Source organism: Chiloscyllium punctatum, chromosome 9, assembly GCF_047496795.1.
Source record: "Chiloscyllium punctatum isolate Juve2018m chromosome 9, sChiPun1.3, whole genome shotgun sequence".
Lineage (NCBI taxonomy): Eukaryota > Metazoa > Chordata > Chondrichthyes > Orectolobiformes > Hemiscylliidae > Chiloscyllium > Chiloscyllium punctatum.
Window position 1 is genome coordinate 19,465,740 of NC_092747.1, and position 24,691 is coordinate 19,490,430.

At 43.7% G+C, this 24,691-nt stretch overlaps 1 protein-coding gene across 3 annotated transcripts in view; it reads left to right on the plus strand.

Annotated features, from left to right (window-relative positions):
* The first annotated feature begins 1,084 nt into the window (after positions 1–1,084).
* Positions 1,085–24,691, plus strand: part of oca2 (oculocutaneous albinism II) — a 545,784-nt gene continuing 522,177 nt past the window's right edge. For 2 of the 3 annotated variants that reach the window (XM_072576986.1, XM_072576990.1), the window contains exon 1: positions 1,085–1,311. The gene's annotated coding sequence lies outside the window, so the exon portion shown is untranslated. Of the gene's footprint in view, positions 1,312–1,727; positions 1,834–24,691 lie in introns of those variants that run through there. The other variant, XM_072576987.1, reaches the window with a different exon arrangement.

Sequence of the window (24,691 nt, forward strand, 5' to 3'; positions counted from 1 at the left end):
TGAATGGACTCAGAAACTCTTAACATTTGCCTGTACCTGTGTTTTTGTTTTTGCTGCTATTTACCTATTATTTGCTATCTATGCTACTTAACTCTGTGATCAGCGTGTATTACCTGCAAGATAAAGCTTTTCACTGTGCCCCAGCATACGTGACAATAAATTCAATTCTAATTTCTAATTCTATTGGATCTCAACTGGGTTGGAGAAAGGAATGGTACAATGTTTAAGCTCCATAGGAGGCTGAGAACAATGATGGGAGGGTATGCTTCTAGGCCACACTTGAGCCGATGGTTTCTTTGCAAGTGTGCAGGGAAAATCTTATCGCTAATGTCAACATAAAATCAGATTCCTTACATTTGCAAATGTGTGATTATTTGATCAATTTGCGCAGACCTGCACTGTAAGTGCAGCGTGTTGATTTCAGGAGAGTACAGGATTGCACTCGTTGGCTGTGATGCCCCACACAGTTAAATAGTAAACTGAGTAACAGAGAATCATTTGTATAAATGGAACCAAGTACCAGCACCATGCTAATAGGAGAAGACAGGGAGAAAACTGGGATGAATTTAATAAATCGTTTAAACTAAATAACAATTTGGCTAAAGTCGGCCCAGTTTGGAAATGGCTGTGTCCTGTTGGAGTTGTCGCAGTAAACTGTTGTTCATTCACATATTGATACCTTTCTCTCCTTTTGACTGTGCTCCAGGGAGGCTCTGGTTATATACACACCCAGAACACTGAAACCTTAAGAAAATTCCCCAAGCAATTAGACACATCCACACAAATACCTTCCTGACTCAGACAGAAAGACTCTGAAAATTAAAGGTCTGACTTTCCACGCTTTTGCCTAACTGTGTAAAGCTTTCAGTTTGTTGAGGAAAAACTGAGGAACTTGAAAGCTGTTTGTTCCTTAACATTGTGTGTAACTTCCAATCCATCAACCTCAGTCTACCACGCAACATGTCAACAGGACTGGTTACACAGGGAATAGTCAATGTGGCAATCAAATGTACTATTTGCTGTTAATTGGCCACCACATGATGACAAAGCCAGTGCTGTCAGACTTATCCGTGATTGGGGAAGGTTCACTCTCAAGTGTTATGGGATAGCAGCTACAGTGAGCGGAATCCATTCCAAAATTACAACCTGCTTTACTTTCAGGAACTCTTCAACTTGTTTAATAGCTGCAATCTTTTCGATGTTCCAGTAATTCTATTTGCACCACCCTCCCCTCTGTGGAACTCTATTCTGAATCAGGAGAGAACTTGCCGATTGTTGCTCTGAAGTTCTTCAGCAGAATTGTTTGTCCTGGTAAGATCGATCAGATTTTATATTTTACGTTTGCCCTCAGTCAGATGTCTTGACATTTTAGTTTTGAATGTAAAACGGCCGTTTATTCCTGAGTTTGTCCACCTCTTAAGACTTTTTGTTCAGAAGTAGACCTCTTCAGGCCAGGTACTCATCTCTTCTCTGACTAAAATGCCTTGATATGCGAGTGACCGCAAATTATGTAACTGTCCAGGGGATTTGCGGCCCAGCCTGGTCGTACCTTCTTTTTTTGTAACTGCCGCAGTTTATTTCTGTCGCAAATTAATTTGAATCGCTGTAATATTCTGTGGTACAACTTTGATCAACTCTCAACCCCGCCTCCCCCACAGCCGGCTGCCTTCATAGTTTCTATTAAAAACCTAAACACCAGTCATTTTGGTAAATTTCAAAAATGCACCCGTGAAACCATTTCAGCACACGCTATGGTCTAGCAGAGGAGACAAGCCAGCCTTCAGAACTATCATCAGAACATCCTTGCTCTCCAGCAGTGCAATGAATCAATAAGTAAGATCCAACGATTATTCCCATTGTTAATGTTTAAGAACTCGGTACTAGTACGACACAGCAAGCAGGGATAATATGATACAGGGCCACTGAGGTTTTGATCCGATTGCTGTTGTAAAAATGTAATGTTCCGTTTTATTTTTTTTTGTGCAGTGTTCGTGTGATTTAATTTCATGGCTGCTCTCAATCAGAGTCCAACAATTCCTTTGCAAGTTGCTCTGCAGCCGTGCAAGCGAGTTAATTTAAGGAGGCTGATAGATTTTTTTTGGCATGGCCGCACAACTTGCAAATAATATTTCATTGCTAAAGCGCAAACAAAATTGCAATCCAATCCAAGATTGGATCGGCATTTCTTCAACTCAGCTTGTTTCAATTGCAGCGGCTTTCGACTCTGTCCTTGGATATCTTCAGAACAGAGGAAGATGGATCATTCAATCAACAACAACTTGTATTTGCATAGTGCATTTTTTTAAATATACCCTCCAAGGTGGTAGAGATACAACTTAATGCTTTCTCTAACATTTGAGCCAAAGCTGGAGAACTCAGGAAAACTGATAAAAGAATCGAACAAACGTGTAGGCTTTCTATAGCATCAAAGACAGAGGTAGCAAGTTTTTAAGGAGGCTCGGGACTAACGCAGCAGAAACTTTGGCCACCTAGTGGTGGAGTTACTTTAAACTCCCACAACACCAGGTTACCGTCCAACAGGTTTATTTGGAAGCACTAGCTTACGAGGCTCTCGTCGTGGAGTAACTAAAACCAACAGTGCATGGGGATCGGGGGAGATAGAACTGGAGAAATGCAGAGATCTTGGAGAGCCTATTCTGCCATTCGATAGCATGAGATCTTATTGCGATTGTAAGAACCATAAGCAAAATGAATAGAGCTTTCAGATAAAATAAACCAGAACACACTTGCATAGCAAGTCAAGCAACACTTGAAGGAAAAATGAAGTTTAATAGTTCAGGACCAGGTCCTACAGATGCTTTAGCTGGTAGGAGAGGATACCCAGGCAAATGAATGGGACATCTATTTTAATGTAAAAATATTCATGTCGATGGAAGATTTGCTTTGTAGCTGCATTAATGCTCCAGTATTTTAAAGGAGTGATTGTTTCTAACATAAACATACATGTGAAAATTCTGAGTGGTATGGACCTTCATTTCTCCTCGACAGCGTCACACTGCCATTTGCTACAGTTCTCCATTCTCACTCTGCAGGAGCAGAGGTCACTTGTCGGTGATTGAGAGCAGGGAGCAGTGTACTTCACTCCCTCACCCATTGGTGCAAGGATATAAGCATTATCTGTACAGTTGCTTTTGCCTGTTTTGACTGCATTCATGCAAAAGCAATCTGTCCATTTGGAATATTGTGTGCAATTCTGGTCTTCCTATCAGAAGGATATTGTGAAACTTGAAAGGGTTCAGTAAAGATTTACAAGGATGTTGCTAGGGTTAGAGGATTTGAGCTATAGGGAGACGTTAAATAGGCTAGGGCTGTTTTCCCTGGAGCGTTGGAGGCTGAAGGGTGACCTTTTACAGGTTTATAAAATTATGCAGGGCATGAATAGGTTAAATAGACAGTCTTTTCTAAGGAGTGGGGAGAGTCCAGAACTAGAGGGCATAGGTTAAGGGTGAGAGGGGAAAGATATAAAAGAGTCCTAAGGGGCAGCATTTTCTCGCAGAGGATGGTGTGTGTGTGTGGAATGGGATTGCTAGAGAAGTGGTGGAGGCTGGTATAATTACATCATTTAAAAGACATCTGGATGGGTATATGAATAGGAAGGGTTCGGAGGGATATGGGCCGGGTGCTGGCAGGTGGGACTAGATTGGGTTGGGATATCTGGTCGGCATGGACGGGTTGGACCGAAGGGTCTGTGTCCGTGCTATACATCTCCAACTCTATGAATGGATTGTATAATGTGGCACCACGAGGTTACATGGAAGAAAACCTTGTGTTCATGAGTCATTTCATAACTCCAGATCATCTCAAAGCAATTCACAACCACTTCGGAATTGTAGTCATTGCTGCGTTGTAGGAGATGTGACAGCCAATTTGTGCAAAGCAAGTTTCCACAAACAGCAAACTGCCAATGACTAGCTTGTCTGTCCTGAATGGTATTGATTGCAGGATTAATAATCAGCCTGGACACTTGTACAGATTTTCTTCAAAGTAATGTCATGTGAACAGTGAAAGTACAGGGTTGCAAGGAAAAGGCAGAGGAATGGCATGAGATATATTGCTCAATTGAAAAGCCGTACAGACCTGATGGGCCGAAGAGTCTCCTGTGTATAATGATTCCATAATCTCATATGGTCATCCAAGTGAGTAAACGGAGATAAGATTTAAATCTCACCTCTGCTAATGGAGCATGCATCCAGTGCCACACTTGAAAAATCAGCCTGGGTTTATTGATTTATGTCACTGAAGTGAGTCGTTAACTCACAACCTTCTGACTCAGTAGTTAAGCTGCTATCCATTGAGATGATGGGTCACATAACAACGATAATTCAACTTCTTCCCCAATGAACACATGACCCTGAAAACTTGTGCAAATGAAAAGAATGTGGCAAGAATGCTACAGTTGTTCATTAGTCAGTTGATTTATCAAAATAAAACAAGGAACTATAAATTATTAAGATCTGATACAAAATCAGAAAACATTAGAGAAACTCAGTAGGTCTCACAGTATCTGTGGGGAGAAAGTAGAGTTAACGTTATCAGTCTGGTGAGTTCTGATGAAGTGTCAGTGGACTCAAAATGTTAATTTTGTTTCTCTCTTCACAGTTGCTGTCAGAACTGCTGAGTTTCTTCAGCAATTTTTGTTTGTGCTTCAGTTGATGGGACAGAGATTGTGACAAAATCAATTACAACCACTTGATGATAAATTATTGGAAACAGTTTGGTTGGTATCTTTTATCAGATGTGTTAGTTCTGTATATTTGTAGTAAATTCTCACAGAACAAAAAAGGTGAGATTAATTTCGGAGATCTGGTTGGCATGGATGAGTTGCACCAAAAGGTCTGTTTCTGTGCTGTACAACACTGACTGTGTTTTAAAAAGTGCGAACTTTGATCTTTACTGATGTGGTAGCCGCTCAATGAAAACACCAATGCTTTCTGTAGTTCTAACCTTGATGGACTTGATTGATCCTGCCTCAATAGTCAACTGTGAATCTTTGTCATCAGCAAAATATTCAACTTTTGTCACTGCTTCAATGTTATCTGTTCTTTTTGAAGTAACTATTGAATTAGTTGTGTAGTAATCGTTAAGTCCCTAAAAATTGTATAATTAACAGAAATGTCATCGACAAGACAGCCTGTATTAAAGCTGGATACTTTTAAGTGGTGGGGTCTGTAACTATCTAGGTGCCAGACGCAGAATCAATAGCAACTTTCCAAAGACGATATTGACACTTGTAAAGGAAATATTAGCTGGCAATGCAGAGAACACAGTGAAGTGGGGTAAATTCAATACATCTTCTAAAGAGGTGGCACAGACTTAATGAGACACATGTGGCTGGATTTATATAAAGGTGGAGCTGGAAAAGCTAGCAAATGCTGTGCCTCCAGCTACTCTCATACCACTAACCCCCCCTCCCCCAAACACCCACTCCCCCCCCCCCCGATTGGAATTAGGAAGATACATATGGATTAGGAGTAGGCCATTTGGCCCCTTGAATCTCCCCTTTCATTTGGGAAGGGGAGTTTTGGGCTATATTAGATACATGGGCTTCTTATAAGACCATAAGATATAGGAGTGGAAGTAAGGCCATTCGGCTTATTGAGTCTACTCTACCATTTAATCATGGCTGATGGGCATTTCAACTCCACTTACCCGCTTTCTCCCCGTAGCCCTTAATTCCTTGCGAGATCAACAATATAAGACAAATGGGTAATGGGACTTGTGGGTAAGGAGAGTAGGGATCACCCATTCTCTCGGCCCATTTGGGGACACCACCACAAGGATCAACCCATCTCTCCCCTTTGGATTCCGCTTTCACGTATCTGGCTCTCTGTCTACCTGGCTCACTAACATACCCACTCTCACCACCACACACTCTTTCCCCCACCCTTTTTGGGGCCTCTCCAACCTGGTATCAGTGGGAGCCCATTTAAGAAATAAAACATAGAATTCCTACAGTGTGGAAACAGGCCCTTCATACCAACAAGTCCATACTGACCCTCCGAACAGTTTGCCACCCAAACCCCTTCACCACTACTTTACATTTACCCATGACTAATGCGTCTAACCTATACATCCCTGAACATCGTGGGCAATTTAGCATGGCCAATTCACCTAGCCTGCACATCTTTGGATTATGGGATGAAACCAGAGCACCTGGAGGAAACCCACACAAACATGTGGAGAATGTGCAATCTCCACACAGCCAGTCGCCCGAGATTGGAATCAATTCCAGGTCCCTCGCACTGTGAAGAAGCAGCGCTAACCACTGAGCCACCATGCCGCTGGACTTACCCAGGATCCTCAGCATGGTTGACTGGCTGTAGTCCTAGCAGTGGGCACCACTTTCTGCTGGCACGGCTGGGATTTCAGAGCTGCCTGTTATCCAATTGTTAGGAAGCTTTCGAGATGGGAGGTGCTCCAAAGAGGGGGACAGAAGCCCTGACTTCAATTACTCAATATGGCTCCCAATTTTAAATGGCTTTGGGAAAGCCTTTGGGATTGTGACATGGGGTTGGGATGCCCTAACATTTTAGTTATAGTGGGCGCGTGCCATTAGTGCCCCACTTAAGTCCAACCAATGGTTTCTAACTCTACAATAAGATCTTATGATATCTCTGATTCCATCTGAGATTTGAGATTTTTAAAATAAATTCATTCCAGGAATATGAGCAATGCTACATGTACCTAGTTGCCATGGAGAAGGTGGTGGTGAGCTGCAGTCCATGTGCTGTAGATACACAAACAATGCTGTGAGTGAGGGAGTTTCTGGATTTTGTCCCAGCAACCTTGAAGGAACAGCGATACATTTCCAAGTCAGGCTCTGAGTGGCTTGGAGGGAAACTTGCAGGCGGTGGTTTCCCATGTATCTGCTGCTGTTGTCCTTCCAGATGGTAGTGGTTGGAATGTGCTGTCTAAGCAGCCTTGGTGAACTTCGGCAGTGCATCTTGTAGATGGCACACACTGCTGCTACTGAGTGATGGTGTTGGTGGAGGGAGTGGATGCTTGTGGATGGGTTGCCAAATAAGTGGTCTGCTTTGTCCTGGGAGGTGTCAAGCTTCTTGAATGTTATTGGGGCTGTACCTGTCCAGGCTTGTGAGGAGTATTCCATCACATTGCTGACTTGCGCCTTGATGGTGGACAGGCTTTGGAGAGCCAGGAGGTGACTTACTCACTTCGGGATTCGTAGCCATTCTATTTTTATGAGTAGTCCAGTTCGGTTTCTGGTCACTGAAAACCTGCAGAGTGTTGATAGTGGGGGGTGGGGGGAGGGGATTCAGTGATGGTAATGCCATCAACTGGCAAAGGCTAAATACTCGCTCGGTGGAGATGGTCATTCTTTGGAATTTGAATGGTGTGAATGTTAGTCACCAATTTTCAGCCCAAGACTGGATAATGTTGCATTTGACCATGAACTGCTTCAGTATCTGAGACGTCCTGACTGGTGTAGAAAAGGCGCAGCAGGTCAGGCAGCAACCAAGGACCTGGAGAATCGACGTTTCGGGCATAAGCCCTTCTTCAGGAATCCTGAAATGTCGATTCTCCTGTTCCTTGAATGCTGCCTGACCTTCCGCACTTTTCCTGCAACACATTTTTCAGCTCTGATCTCCAGCATCTGCAGTCCTCACTTTCTCCTGACTGGTGCAACCTGGAACGTCCCCACTTCAGACCATATGATGGAGAAAAGGTAATTGAAGCATCTGAAGGTGTTTGGACTTTGGCCAGTACCCTGAGGATCTCCTGCAGAAAGGTCCTTGAACTGAGATGACTGATACAAAAGGAAGATGGTTGAATTGTTGTGTGCCAGATTTGAATCTGACCAGTGAAGAGTTTGTCCCCTGACTGAATTAAGGCTATATTGTGGTCAGGGTCTGAGTGGTCCTGGCAGAACCCAAACTGAATGTCAGATTGCAGATTATTGCTGAGCAGATATTGCTGGGCAGCGTTGCTGGTGACACCTTCCATCACTTTACTGATGATCGAGAGCAGATTGATTGACACTAATTGTCTGAGTAGGATTTGTCCTGCATTTTGTGTACAAATTGTACAAAAGGTTTTCCACATTGTTGGGTAGACGCTGATGTCAAAGCTGTTATGTAACAGTTTGGTTAAGAGTGCAGAAAGTCTAGAGTACTCATCTTCAATACTATTGCTTGAATGTTGTCAGAGTCCTGTTAGGTTCTTTTTCCCGAGGTTTCACACACCAACTTCTGCAAACAGTTAAAGTTTATTAAAGTCTGTACAAGTTAGGTGACCCCTTTGACACTCTTTGCTGGCATGCAAAGGAGTCCTGAATAAAGGAAAGACATCCCCCTTTTTATACAGGTCACTTGGTCATGCTCACCGATACTGTGGTCACTCCCCACCCCATCCCCTCCCTGCAAATGATTTCTGGCTCCGTTACTTCCCCAGACAGTGTAAGTGTGATAGGCTTCAGCATTGGGGATGATCACGCAAGTGAACCTGATTTGGCTGTGGGATGGCTATGAAAGTATTTCTGAAATGCTAGGTACAGTGTAATTTGATAATAGTAGGGAAGTAGTAGCAAATGACTGTCTAAAATGGAGTGGGAGACATTGCATTCCTGCATGAATGTCATCCCCACTCACTTCCAGAATGTTCACTCTGTGCAGTTTAACCCTTTAAATATTACATTAATATCCAGAGAGATATTCCAATTTAAACCTTTAAGCCCATAGGCCTTTCAGTACCCATTGCATCCAATTGTTTCCTGGTATCACGTGGACTGAATTGAATTAGTGGAAGACTGATATCTGTAATGCCAGGATCTCTGGAGGAGACAGAGATGGATCATTCAGTCAGCACTTCTGGCGAAAGATTTTTTGCAGATCCCTCAGCCTTCCCTCTCGATTTGTGCTCAGCTCCCCCATCATCGAGGAAAGGGATATTTGTGGAACCTTCTGCCCCGCCTCCAGTGAGTTGCTTTAGATGTAGAGAGGATGTTTCCTCTTCTGGGCAGTTTAGCGACAGTTGTTTAATTGCCTGTCACCATTCATGAATGGATAGGGCCGAACTACAGGGCTTAGATCTGGTCCATTGGTTGTGGGATTGCTAAGCTCTGTCTATCACTTACTGCTTATGCTGTTTGCTACTGGGATAGGACATACCTAGAGATGCTGGTGGTGTTATCTGGGCTATGATTTGTAAAGTATGATTCCATTCAATGGCCATGTCAGGGTGTTGCTTGGCTAGTCTGTGAGACAGCTCTCCCAATCATTGTCCTGTGTTAGTTTTGCAGAGCTGACAAGGCTGTGTTTGCTGATCTCATTTCCAGTACCAGTGGGGCAATGCCAGTTTCATTTCTGTTTTGAGACTATTTTGGATGTTTGACAGAACTGTAGGCTTGCTAGGCCGCTCTGAGGGCAGTGAAGAATCAACCACATTTCTGTAGGTCTGGGGTGAAGATGGTAGATTTCCTCAGCATAGTGTGATGATTGAACTGAGATGTGCGCGTGTGTGACTAAAATACTCACTTCTTAAATCCATTAAACCCTTAGGGATGCTATTAGCCAGTCATTAAAAACCATCCATTCCAGCTTTGTAATAAATCAGCAGTAGCTATGTACAAGGAACAGGAGTAGGCCATTCAGCCCCTTGAGCCTGTTCCACCAATCAATCTGTGGCCCAAGTCCATATACCTGCCTTTGCCCTATATCCTTTTGCTTACAAAAATGTTTCTATCTTAGATTTTAAACTAACAACTGACCTCATTCCAACTGCCATTTGTGAAAGAGAGTTCCAAACCTTACCACCCTTTGTGTGTAGAAGTGCTTTCAAAAACCTCTCCTGAACAGTCTGACCTTAATTCTTAGGCTATGACCCTAGTCCTAGAATCCCCAACCAGTGGAAATAGTTCATCTTTACTGTCCTTAACTTTTCCTATTAATGTCTTGGAGAATTTGATTCTATCACAGTTAACCTTCTAAATTGTAGTGTAAAAACAGGCCTTTTTAAAATTATATTAATTTGTGCGATGTGGTCAGGCTGGTTAGGCCAGCATTTATTGCCCACTCAACCACATGGCTATGGGTCTGGAGTTGCATATAGATTTTTTTTTCTCTTCACAATTGGCAAAGGTTTCCTGGTCATTGTCAGACATTTTAGAGGACCCTTCCTTGCTGCCTTGACCCACGCAGAAGACATTCAAGAAATCTCCACCAGGGAAGAGTTTGCAGACTAAGTTTGCCAGGAGCTTAGTTTCCAGAACATGCAATACCAAAAGTAGTTCAACAACCTTACCAAAGTCATTAACCTAAGAGCACTGCCTCTTACTCTCCCCTTCAAGTTTCAAGTTTGAAGAATTGTAATACTTACATTCTTGCTTCATTCTCCTCCTCCAATAATTAATCGTACTGCACCTCACTACATCTTATTCTCTTCGTATCCCTATGTTCATTGCTGCTAGAACCTTCAGTTCCCCAGACAGTGTATCTAAGACGCTAGGTGCCACCTATTCTCCAGGTTTTCTGAAAAACTCACAAGGTTGCCATGAACACTCTGTAGGAGAAAGTATGGGACAACTTATGGTGGGAGGACATGTGTGAGGAGGTCAAGCCTAGCTGCTGGAAGGAAGTGACCATGGAGCACTGGGACTGAGTAGTCGCAGCACTAGAAGAGACATGCACCATACCCTTTTATCCTCTCTTTCCTTCTTTTGATCACACTCTGCTTTGCATACACGGCACCTTTTTCCAGTTACCACTTGTCTCTTCACTTTAAAGACCAACCACTGCCCCTCACTTTTATTTCAGGTATTTACATAGTGTAGATACCTCTCTTTCTTCAGAAAGAGGATGTCAGCTTTTGTCATGTATTCAGAGTCATACGGCATAAAAGCAGCCCTTCAGTCTATCATATCTATGCTGACCAACAAAAACTAAACAACACTAGTCCCATTTATCTGCATTTGGTCCACAACCTACTATGCATTTCAAGTGCTTGTTCAGATGTTTCTTCAATGTTGTGAGAGTACTTGCTTTCACTGCCCTCTCAGGCAGCATGTTGCATATTTTTACCAACCTCTGAGTGGTAAAATCCTGCCTCAGATCCCCTCTCAACAACTTACTCCTTACCTTTAAACTTATGCCCTCTAGTCTCTGGAAGATTTGCAAATAATCATTCTGACCTTGAAAAGTACCAATGTATGAGTTCAGAAATGGGCACTACATATTGTTCAGAGGTTTGGCTACAGTGGGCTAGGGCATTAGAAAGCCATTGGTACCAGCTTGCTTCAGGATGACAACATGTGCCCACTCTCCACACAGCAGTTGCATACTGACTTTCAGTGCACAGGTTAGTGAAAACAGTTGGTGGACATACAACAAGCTTGTGCACCATGGAATAGCCCAGCTCCAAATCTACTGTGGCTTGGAGAGAGCCATCTCCTCTCCCACTGAATGAGTGGTCAACTCCATGAACATGACAGTGGTGCCCACTATGGTGGTAACTCTGGAGACACACAGCCACTGCCATCTTATCTTCCATTCTTTTCTGTCCTCCATCCTCATGCAGAGTTGGAGCGGTGCTTCTACTCTCTCTCAGGTTGTCAGCATCTCTGTTCCACCACATCACTGTTTGTGCTAAGCAGCCAAGAGGTCAGAATGCAACAGCCTATGCTGAGATGTTCCTGTCTGTAGTCAGATGCTTAAGGATCGGAGTTCTTTGATGTGATCCACCATAGCCATATGAGATATCCTTAATGGAGCCTGTATGTAGAGTTCCGTTATCATGTGAGCCTGTTTAAAATTGGTGCTCGTTGTGTTTGATTAATTGTGGACTTGGGGGAATAATAAGCAAAGATCTGGAAAGAACTGGAAGCCTTATATAAAGCAGGGAGTAGACATTTTAAGGCACTGACTAAAATGTATCCATCTTGGCATAGATGTGGGATGCAAGAGATACAATACTATGTAATGTGAACTATTTGAAGTATGAAAATTTATCTTTGAAGCAAATTGAACAGTGCATCAGTGCACTAATAAGTTTTGAAATATGAAGACCTTCTTTATATTTTCATGAAAACTTGGAAAAAGTATTTGCATGTCAGTTTGATGAGCAACTCTTACCTGCAAAGATGAAATACCACCTAAATATTCAGTTGTTTTCAATGCAGAGAAATATCAGATCCAAAATGCCAATAATTTAAAGTTATTAAGATGGTGTTTGGCTGCTGTGGCTCAGTTGGTAGCACTCTCATCCCAGTCAACAAATTTGGGTTCAATTTCCACTTCGGAGAGAGAGTCTTAGCTATAACACTCCATTGCAGGATCGAGGGCAGTGCCATACAATCTGAGATGAGCCCTCTATTCCTGGTGAAGGGCTTTTGCCCGAAACATCAATTTTCCTGCTCCTCGGATGCTGCCTGAACTGCTGTGCTTTTCCAGCACCACTCTAACCTAGAATCTGGTTTCCAGCATCTGCAGTCCTTGTTTTTACCTGAGATGAGCTGTTTCAAGCCAAGGTGCTGTTGATGCAAGTTTTCTTCATTAGGTGAAGATAGTTCAACTGTTTCTCCTATATTAAAGAGCAACAATAACATTTTATCTTCAGTATGGTGATCATTACTTACCTCCCTCAATATCACAGATGCTGGAAGCTTGCTTTATGCAAATTTATTGCTGTGTTAGCCATGAAACAGCAGCAAACCTGCTACTAAAAGTACTTTGTTAGGTGTAGAGTGCTTTTTGACATCAATGTGTTGTTAATGGTGTTTTGTGCATGCAAATCTTTTCTTATACGCCAAAATATATCTTGTCATTACAAATGTTACAACATTTCTGATCCACATCCAGTGGCAATGACAATTTAGGAGAAATACTTTTGCTTTGCATTCATCATAGACCTAATATCCATCACCAAGTTAGAGATTCCATCGGTGGCATTAAGCCAGCAATAGTTAGTAACAAGTGATGATATCTAGCAGTAGGTGGAGCTCATATCACACATTTCCCTTTGGTTTCATTATTTTAACAAAGGAACTATTCTGGCAAAAAGATGCTTTTGACAAGTTGGTCTAACATCAGTTGTTGGCAAACTCTGAGACAATGATTAAGAACGTAGAAATTCAGTGATTAGTTGAAGAGGTAGTATCAAAATATTGTTGTTCCTGTTTAACAAGTTTAAGTTTTTTTTGAACAAAGTGTCAGGTGTAAGCAGGGTAGTGATGTCTCTAATATGGATTTTTAAATGGTGTTCAGTAGAAATGCAAGTTGAGTGATGCTGCCAATTTGCTATCACCTTGTTTCACTCTATCAACAACTTCAAGAAAACTCCTGCTGTTCTTCACATTCTGTTAAGGGATATTTTACATCCATTTGAACAGCAGGAACAGACAGACTGGGGACTAGATTGGCTATAGGCCCAGGGATTGTGATGGATATTTAACCCAAACTGAATGATTTGAAATGCAGGCAATGAGCCATCTTTATGCACCCTGCTGTGTGTAGTCAGTGCTCGCCATGATGTGCATTGGCTGCACACAGGGGACCTTAGTATAGAAACTTCTTAATATCATTTGAAGCTAGCCAGCACTGCATAAATCTAGTCAGCAAGCTAGACATTGCTTTAAGATAATCAGCAAGTTAGATATTCCTTAAAGCTAGCCAGCACTGCTTTAAAGTGAGTCAACAATAGCCTTTGGTATTATCACTAGACTATTGATTCTGAAACCCAGTGAAAAATACCCAGGTAATATGGACTCTGGTTCAAACTAGATTAGTGGTGCTGGAAGAGCACAGCAGTTCAGGCAGCATCCAACGAGCAGCGAAATCGACATTTCGGGCAAAAGCCCTTCATCAGGAATAAAGGAAGTAAGCCTGAAGCGTGGAGAGATAAGCTAGAGGAGGGTGGGGGTGGGGAGAGAATAGCATAGAGTACAATGGGTGACTGGGGGAGGAGATGAAGGTGATAGGTCAAGGAGGAGAGGGTGGAGTGGATAGGTGGAAAAGGAGATAGGCAGGTCGGACAAGTCCGGACAAGTCAAGGAGACAGTGCTGAGCTGGAAGTTTGAAACTAGGGTGAGGTGGGGGAAGGGGAAATGAGGAAGCTGTTGAAGTCCACATTGATGCCTTGGGGTTGAAGTGTTCCGAGGCGGAAGATGAGGCGTTCTTCCTCCAGGCGTCTGGTGGTGAGGGTGCGGCGGTGAAGGAGGCCCAGGACCTCCATGTCCTCGGCAGAGTGGGAGGGGGAGTTGAAATGTTGGGCCACGGGGCGGTTTGGTTGATTGGTGCGGGTGTCTCGGAGATGTTCCCTAAAGCGCTCTGCTAGGAGGCGCCCAGTCTCCCCAATGTAGAGGAGACCACATCGGGACCAACGGATACAATAAATGATGTTAGTGGATGTGCAGGTAAACCTTTGATGGATGTGGAAGGCTCCTTTAGGGCCTTGGATAGAGGTGAGGGAGGAGGTGTGGGCACAGGTTTTACAGTTCCTGCGGTGGCAGGGGAAAGTGCCAGGATTGGAGGGTGGGTTGTAGGGGGGCGTGGACCTGACCAGGTAGTCGTGGAGGGAACGGTCTTTGCGGAAGGCGGAAAGGGCTGGGGAGGGAAATATATCCCTGGTTGTGGGGTCTTTTTGGAGGTGGTGGAAATGTCGACGGATGATTTGGTTTATGCGAATGTTTGTAGGGTGGAAGGTGAGCACCAGGGGCGTTCTGTCCTTGTTATGGTTGGAGGGGTGGGGTCTGAGGGCGGAGGTGCGGGATGTGGACGTGATGCGTTAGAGGGCATCTTTAACCACATGGGAAGGGAAATTGCGGTCTCTAAAGAAGGAGGCCATCTGGTGTGTTCTATGGTGGAACTGGTCCTCCTGGGAGCAGATGCGGTGGAGGCGGAGAAATTGGGAATACGGGATGGCATTTTTGCAAGAGATAGGGTGGGAAGAGGTGTAATCCAGGTAGCTATGGGAGTCGGTGGGTTTGTAAAAAATGTCAGTGTCAAGTCGGTCATCACTAATGGAGATGGAGAGGTCCAGGAAGGGGAGCGAGGTGTCAGAGATGGTCCAGGTAAATTTAAGGTCAGGGTGGAATGTGTTGGTGAAGTTGATGAATTGCTCAACCTCCTCACGGGAGCACGAGGTGGCGCCAATGCAGTCATCAATGTAGCGGAGGAAGAGGTGGGGAGTGGTGTCAGTGTAATTACGGAAGATCAACTGTTCTACATAGCCAACAAAGAGACAGGCATAGCTGGGGCCCATACGTGTGCCCATGGATACACCTTTGGTCTGGAGGAAGTGGGAGGTATCAAAGGAGAAATTGTAAAGGGTGAGGACCAATTCGGCCAAACGAATGAGAGTGTCAGTGGAAGGGTACTGTTGGGGATTTCTGGAGAGGAAAAAACGGAGGGCTTGGAGGCCCTGGTCATGGCGGATGGAGGTGTAGAGGGATTGGATCTCCATGGTGAAGATGAGGCGTTGGGGGCCGGGGAAACGGAAGTCTTGGAGGAGGTGGAGGGTGTGGGTGGTGTCTCGAACGTATGTGGGGAGTTTCTGGACTAGGGGGGATAGGACAGTGTCGAGGTAGGTAGAGATGAGTTCAGTGGGGCAGGAGCATGGGTCGGCCAGGATGGTCAGGCTTGTGGATCTTGGGAAGGAGGTAGAACCGGGCAGTGCGGGGTTCCCAGACTGTGAGGTTGGAAGCTGTGGGTGGGAGATCTCCTGAGGTGATGAGGTCCTGTATGGTCTGCGAGATGATGGTTTGGTGATGGGGGGTGGGGTCATGGTCGAGGGGACAGTAGGAAGAGGTGTCCTCGAGTTGGCGTTTGACTTCAGTGGTGTAGAGGTCAGTGCGCCAGACTACCACTGCGCCCCCTTTATCTGCTGGCTTAATGGTGAGGTTGGGGTTAGAGCAGAGGGATTGGAGGGCTGTGCGTTGTGAGGGTGAGAGTTTGGAGTGGGGGAGGGGGGTCGACAGGTTGAGGCGGTTAATGTCCCGGCGGCAGTTGGAAATGAAGAGGTCGAGGGCGGGTAATAGGCCAGCGCGGGGTGTCCAGGTGGATGCAGTGTGTTGGAGGTGGGCGAAGGGGTCCTCGGAAGGTGGGCGGGAGTCCTGATTGTGAAAGTAAGCTCGGGGGCGGAGGCGACAGAAGAATTGTTCGATGTCACGTCGTGTATTAAATTCATTGATGCGTGGATGGAGGGGGATGAAGGTGAGTCCTTTGCTGAGGACTGATCGTTCGTCCTCAGTGAGGGGGAGGTCTGGGGGGATGGTGAAAACTCGGCAGGGCCGGGAGCTGGGATCTGGTGTGGGTGTGGAGCTGGGAGTGGGGTCGGAGCCAGTACCTGGAGTGGGTGTGATGGTGGGGGGAATGGGGGTGGAGGCATGAGCAGGGGTAATGTTCCCCTCGGGGTTCTGGGGGGTGGGGATAGTGACAGTGGGGTCTGTGGGGGGCGTGTCAGCAGAATGCAGGTGAGTGGCGCTGGTGGAGGCGGAAGTGGTGGTGATCATGGCAGTAGGGGTGGCAGAAGTCACTGAGCGTGTGGCATCAGCGATGATGTGAGCGCTGGAAGTGGCTGTGGGAGTGGCCATGATGGGGGCAGAAGTGACATCATCACTCAGCGTGGGGGTGGTAGCTGCGTCAGCCGCATGGCTAATGGCGTTTCTGAGGCCAGGGGAATCTTCTGGAATGTTTGAGGAGCGCTGATTATGGAGGTGGGTGGATAAACATTTGTTGTACTTACAGTTTTTGATGCCCATTGTACTCTATGCTACTCTCTCCCCACCCCCACCCTCCTCTAGCTTATCTCTCCACGCTTCAGGCTCACTGCCTTTATTCCTGATGAAGGGCTTTTGCCCGAAACGTCGATTTCGCTGCTCGTTGGATGCTGCCTGAACTGCTGTGCTCTTCCAGCACCACTAATCCAGTATTTGCTTTCCAGCATCTGCAGTCATTGTTTTTACCTCTCTGGTTCAAACTACACCATCTACCAAACAGAATTTGAATTCATTAAAAATCTGAATTTAAGAGTCTAAGACTTGTGAAACTGTTAATTGTTGGAAAGACCACCTGGTTTACTAATTCCGTTGAGGAATGAAACCTGTCATCCCTCTCTGTTCTGGCCTATGTGTGGCTCCAGACCCTTGGCAATGTGCGTCACTCTTAAATGGCCTCTTGCCAATTAGAGTCAAAGAAATGTATAGCAGGGAAACCGGCCCTTCAGTCCAACTTGTCCACGCCGGCCAGATATCCCAACCTATTCTAGTCCCATTAGCAAGCACTTGGCTCATATCCCTCCAAACCCTTCCTATGCATATGCCCATCAAGATGCCTTTTAAATGCTGTAATTGTACCAGCCTCCACCACTTCCTCTGGCAGCTCATTCCATACATGCACCACCCTCTGTGTGAAAAAGTTGCCCCTTAGGTCTCTTTTATATCTTTCCCCTCTGTGTAAACCTATGCCTCTAGTTCTGGACTCCCCCCATCCCAGGGAAAAGACTTTGTCTATTTACCCTATCCATGACCCTCATGATTTTATAAACCTCTATAAGGTCACTCCTCAGCCTCTGATGCTCCAGGGCAAACAGCTCCAGCCTGTTCAGCCTCTCCCTATAGCTCAAATCCTCCAACCCTGGCAACATCCTTGTAAATCTTTTCTGAACCCTTGCAAGTTTCGACCAGAATTTCATGCAATATTCGAAAAGTGGCCTAACCAATGTCTTGTACAGCTGTAACATGACCTCCCAACTCCTATACTCAATGCTTTGACCAATAAAGGAATTGTCGCCTTCACTATCCTATCTACCTGCGACTCCACTTTCAAGGAGCTATTGGGATAGGTAGTAAATTCTGGCCAGCCAGTGATGCCCACATACAGTGAATGAATTTTAAAAAAGCAAGTTAGAACTTTTTAAAGCTCACTACTCAAAACCTTTAAGGTGTCAGTATCTGAAAGAGAGGGGTTGTAAGAGGCAGCCGGACTGAAACTCCCTCTGAAGCCTTCCTTCCAAGGTTGAGTGAATAGGTGGCTTTGGGAAGAGTTGACCATTTCTCCACTGGGGCTGTGACAAGTTGTGCTGGGAATGAAGGGTAGAATGATGGGGGTAGCATTTTAAATCAATTTCAAAACTAATGCACAAACGAAACAAAGCTGAAGATTTTGTTTCAACATAAAATTCACTCTGAATAATTAAGATGTGGAATACAACGAAATGTTGTGGAGGCAGGTTCAACAGAAGCATTCAAGAAGGCATTGGTTGTTTGGATAGAAATAGTATACAGAGATATGGGGAAAAGGCATGAGATTGGCACTAGGTGCAGTCTTGATGGACCAAATTTGTATTTACTCATTTGTGGGACTTGGGCGTCACCGGCTGGCCAGCATTGATAGCCCATCCCCATTTGCCCTTGAGATGGCGGTGGTGAGCTGCCTTCTTGAACTACTGCAGCCCACTTGCTGTGGGTTGACCCACAATGCTGATAGGGAGAAAATTCCAGGATTTTGACCCAGCGACTGTGAAGGAACGCTGATATATTTCCAAGTCAGGGTGGTGAGTGGCTTGGAGGGAAACTTGCAGGTGGTGGTGTTCCCACCAAAGATGACCTCCAAACAACTCTTCTGAGAGTTTGTGATTTGGGTGAGAGAGGTGCATAAGGTCAGGGTTGGTCAAGAACAAGGTGAGTCTGATAAGTTATGGCAATTGATCAAGATGATCCTTGTGGCAAGAAACACTCCATAAAATCCCTGTGAATCTGACTCTGCCCAAACATCCAGCACCGTGTTCAGGTTTGCATCCCTGTGTGTTTTCAATCATGCATTTTACAGGCACAGCTAGTTACCTTTTTTTTTACTATTTAATGGATAAAGGGAAGAGACAATCCTATTGCTTCCCAAATTGTATTAACAGAGCATTATTGTTCGGATATGAATTGCTCTGGTTACTATACACAATGGCCTTGTAAGTTAGTATGTTCTCTCTGGGATTGTCAGTGTTAATGATCTGTTTGAATTACCATTTGGAGGGCATCCTCAAAATGCATTTATTTGCAGCAAAATCTTCATCCTTTGAGTGTGTCCTTAAAATAAATAAAGATCAAGCTTTTTTTGTTGGAGGTATGCTCTGAAGTCCCCCTTTTGTACTGTATGATTTTATATATTGCTTAGGAAGCAAAGAATGACTATAAGTTGCACTGATCATCAATGCTACCTAATGACATTTAGAAGAAAGCTGTGCCCTAAATAACATAAAGTTATAGGAAGAGATTCAGTCTTTTGACAGTTGTTGCACAGATATTTTTCTGTGCATCTTCTCTAACCCTTTTACTGTTATTTCACTATCAAAGTTCACAGCTCATCAAGAAACAACATTCCCCTTCTAGAGGTTTATAAAATCATGATGGACATGGGTAGGGTAAATAGATGACAAGGTTTTTTTTTTCTGGGGTGGGGAGCCCAGAACTAGAGGGCATAGGATTAGGAGGAAGAAGGGAAGGATTTAAAAGGGACCTAAAGGGGCAACATTTTCACACAGAGGGTAGTGCGTGTATGGAATGAGCTGCCAGAGAAGTGGTACAGTTGCAACATTTTTAAAAGGCATCTGGATGGGTATATTTTTAGGAAGGGTTTAGAGGGATCTAGGCCAAGTTTTGGATAATAGGACGAGATTAGTTTGAGATAACTAGTCGACATGGACAAGTGGGACCAAGGGATCTGTTTCCGTGCTGTACATCTCTATGATTCTACGGTTAATTAATTTGGGGCATAATGTCGAACTAAGGAGAAATTTTCTCTTTCTCCTGAACTTTGGGCTTTTTGTTCTATTCAAGATGCTTATATAAATATATATTTTTGTTGATCACTAGAACTGGTGCCTTATGAAAATAAAAACTGAAAGAACTGCAGATGTTGGAAATCAAAAATAAAAACAGAAAATGCTGGAAAAGCTCAGCAGGTCTGCAGCATCTGTGGAGAGAAACCAGAGTTAACGTTTCAAGACTGAGGGTGATGATCTATAAGTCACTTGGTTCCACAATCGGTCAATTGACACATCCGTAAATGACTCTTTGTCCAATATGCAAACAATCGTTTATTGTATGTTACAGTGCTGGGTTGGCAGACTCTGATTGCCCAGAAGTATGAAAACTTCTTAACAATCAAAAGAATCCAACAACCTTACAGAGTTTGCATAAGGTTTATATACATTAATCATCAGCAGACATGGAGCATGATCGCATAGTAACAACCAATCAGTAAATTATAATCACTTCATGGGTAGTAGCTTGAACCAATGGTATTGATTTAAGCTGTAATGGGTTATGTCACTCTTACAAAGATTCACAGCTTGCAAAATGCTGTTTAGTATTTCCTCTATGAGAACTTGCAGGTTGCAAGTGTAGTTAGTATTTCCTCATCTTATCCAGCTATTTCTTCATGCTGGTGGTTTTAGTGGTTAGTTACTTATATAACTTTACGGACTAACTGCAGGTAGTCACATAGGCATGGGGAACCATTTTGTCTCTAGCTGCAATTTAGAATTAACTGTTGCATTGCATTTAATTTAGCAATACAGGAGCCATTTTGTGCAGCTCCTTTATCCATTTTGTCGTACCTCCCAGAGCCCCATATTCTCAATGGTAGCTAGGAGAAAGGGTGGGAGGAAGGGGTAAAGATAAATGGTAGATGGAGGTAGAGAAAGAAAAACAATTGAACAGACAAAAGAGTGGATAGCGATCTGGCTAGGAGGGTGAATAGCTATTAATAGGGACGGTTAATGGTTAACTATGGACTGTGTGTATTAGCAGCTAAAATAATTCAAGTAATTTCAAAATAATTCATTTTAATGCCAATACGGTTCACCATAACATACTTCATCTGTTAACTCCCAAAGTCCAAGGTCAAATGTTGTCAAACATCCCCAAAGAAGGCAGTCATATACTGAGGTGAATTAAGGCATCTGAGCCAGACACTTTACAATGTCTTAATCTTTTTATGAAGAGCTGACATTGCTTTTATGAGACACAAGTTCTTGCTGGTGGCCTATCTGAATGATGGCCTTGTAGGCTGCTCCAAGATCACTCAAGACTTCCCTGAAGCTGCAATGTGTCTGTTGTTGATTCAGAATTTGTTTATAAATGTGATTTATTGCTGGCAAAGCCATCATTTATTGGCCATTCCTAGTTACCTTTACTGAGTGTCTTACTGAGCCATTTGAGAAAGAGTCAGCTACATTTGGTTAGGACTGAAGTCATATCCAAGTCCAATAAGATGACAGGTCCCTTAAGAATTTTAGAGAACCAGTTTGGTTTTCACCTCCATCCAAGATCCCTTTCCACTCTTTTTTTTATTTATTTCTGGCTTTTTTTAAAAAAGTGGGATTCTCAACTTGGCAGAGTGTGATTTGAATGGGAGTCCAGTTGTTGTTGTTGTTGTTGTTGCGTACTCTGAATTATTAGAGTAACATAATTACTTAAATTATCATTGCTTGCATACACAATGTTAGGCATCCTTTCTCTTTGATCTGACGCAAGAATGCAAAGTGTTTGTCTCAACAACTCTCCTGTGCCAACTGTAGGATCTATTTAAAAATGTCAGATCATTTGAGACTTTTAATAGCTTCGAGCAAACACATCAAGAATGGAAAACCCAGCTTGGCAGCCATTAGCATCCTGCTCTGAGCTGAGCTGGGTCTATTTTGTCATTGTTAGTGGCAAGTTAGTTGCAGCTAATTAAAGGCTTTCCCGTGAGATCCTAGTTAGAAATCTCTACTAAAGGTCATTTCAGTGCTGCAATTACAGTAAATTCTTAAAATTAAATAGAAAATCTGGTGTGAAGATTACGGAGTTGTTATAAGATTGGTGCTGCTGAGAGGAAATCCGCTCTCCTTAATCCGGATAATATGCTTCAAGGTAAAGCACTGTGAATAGGGACTAGCTGTAGGATAACATGGTCTTGTTTTTGTTCCATGCAGTCCTAGCTACATAACAAATATAACAGCATTCTGCAAACATTCTCAGCATTTTTAAAATCAAATTTAATAATGGCTTAAATGTTCCGATCACCATTGGAATCTCTGACTTTGACAAATCAGCTTAGAATTCTGGAGAAACTCAGCAACGTCTGTGGAGAGAGGAACAGAGTTAATATTTCCAATCCGGTATGACTCTGCTTCGGAAATGTTTTTGAGCCCAAAACATTGGGAAACCTGACAAGTCATCAGCAAGCTCATTATGACAAATGAGCTGTGGGGAATGGCAGGCTTTGAACTAATAGTTATGGCGATCTTTGCTCAATAGATCCAGGGCAAGAGGTGGCTCAGTGGTTAGAATAGTTGCCTCATAGCTCCAGGAAACCGGGTTTGATTCTGTCCTTGGGTGGCAGTCTTTGTGGACTTTGCACATTCTCCCTGTGTCTGATGCATTTCCTTCCACAGTCCAAAGTTGTGCAGGTTTGGTGGATTGGCATGCGACATTGCCCATAGGGTGCAGCCTAGGTGGATTAGCCATGGGAAATGCATGGCTACAGGGATTGGGTGGGATGCTCTTCAGTGGACCCAATGGGCCAAATGCTTCCATGCTGTAGGAATTCTAAACCAATGGTCCCATGTAATAGTAATCATGGCCACTGATTAAGGGCGGTACTGCTGAAACCGTACAGGCTGTGCAGTTTTAGATCTCCTTATGGAGAAGGGATTTACTTGTATTGGAGACATTGCAGACAATGTTCACCAGGTTGGTTCGAGAGATAATTAGTTTTCTTAAGAGGAGAGGTTGAGCCAGTTGGACCCATGTTCATCGGAGTTTAGAATAATGAGTGATCACATTGAAACATAGGATCTTGAAGGGTGTTGACAGGGTAGATTTGTAAAAATGATAGAATGGATTTTGATTCAGATGCAGGTAGGCAATACCTTGTGTGAGTCAAGATTAGAATGGTGCTGGAGAAGCGCAGCAGGTCAAGCAGCATCCGAGGAGTAGGAAAATCGACGTTTTGGGCAAAAGCCCTTCATCAGGAAGGCTTTTGCCTGAAACGTTGATTTTGTTTTTCCTGCTCCTCAGATGCTGCCTGACCTGCTGTGCTTTTCCAGCACCACTCTAATCTTGACTTTAATCTCCAGCATCTGCAGTCCTCACTTTCGTCTCATGACTTGTGTGAGCTGAGTGAAAGTAATAACACATGATTTAAGAAATATAGTGCTTAACAACAATCTTTGGTCATTGCTTCCCAAGTTGTTGTAGTGCAGGTGATATCTTTGGACCTCTCTTCTTCCTGTTTCTTTTGTGTCTCTTCAAACTTTGTTACCAATGTCTTTGAACTTCCTTCTGTTCAATCCCTTCCATTCCATATTTGGCCATATTCCAACATTATTCATTTAATACATCAGGGATGAACATACGAACATTCAAAATGGGAGCAGGGTACACTATTCAGCCCATTGAATGTGTTTCACCATTCACTAAAATGTCTCCAAGATGGCGGTGGAGTAGGATCCAAGATGGAAGATGAGAAAAGATGTGGTTGTAAGAGCTGCTCCTTTTTTTTCTTTGAGATATTTTAGGTGTTGGAGGTGACTTCTTTGAATTCTAGGAGTAGCAATTAGTGTTTTATACGTTTTTGCATTGTTTTGGAACTTTGAGGGGGGGGGTGCGAAAAGATCAAAACAATGGCATTTTAAAAAGGAGGAAGATGGACAAAGGCAGACACCACATGGTCAGAGAAAGAAACCTACACAGTCTGTCACAGCAGTGAATGTCTACAGTTGCTGGCTTTACTGTTTAAGTGCAAGTATCTCTGGATTTTGGAGTGAATCTTGGAAAAATTAACCAACAGCAAAATTCACAGCTGACCTTGGAGGAACGTGTGTGGGAGAGCTCACAGCATGGGAACAGGTAAGTACATCGTTTTTAAGTGTAACCTTGCTGTAAATCTGCAATAGTGAGCAGAGTGGGTTCTTTTTTGATTATATGTTTTATTGAGATCTTTCTCTTCATTAAAATTTAAAAATATAAACATAGATATAGATATTAAGTTAGCCTGAAGCAGTGTTTTTTTTAAGAGTAGTAAGACAGTACTATTTTCTGGGTCTGTAGATTATTAAGGTGCAAAGATGGTCTTTAAAAGAGTGATGGGCTCTTCCTGCCGAATGTGGGAGTTTAGGGAGAGTTTCCATGTTTCTCATGATTATGTCTGCAGTAAGTGTGTTTGGTTGTGAATCCTATCAGATTGCATGGATCAGTTGGTGCAGCAGTTAGAGGTAATAAGGAATTTTACAGGAGCTAGAGGCTGTGATGGATGGCGACTAAAGGAAGGGAGAAAAACCGCAGAGACAGGTAGGTAAATGTATTTTCTCCCGGAAAGATAGGAGAGGGAGGCAGATGGTGCAGGAGTCTCCTGTGGCTAATCCCATCTCAAACAAGTATGTTGTTTTGGAAAATGTAGGGGCTGATGGACGCTCAGGGGAATGTAACATGAGCAGCCAAGTTTCTGGCTCTAAATGGCTCTAATGTAACGAGGGGTTGCATTAGAGCCATTTGATTGTGAGAGGGGACTCTATAGTCAGAGGCACAGACAGACGTTTCTGTGGCCAGCAGTGAAAAATCAGAATGGTGTGTTGCCTCCCTGGTACCAGGATCAAGGATATTTCGGACAGGGTGCAAACTGCCCTCGCAGGGGAGAGGAACCAGCAGGTGGTTGTTGTACACATTGGAACTAATGATGGAAAG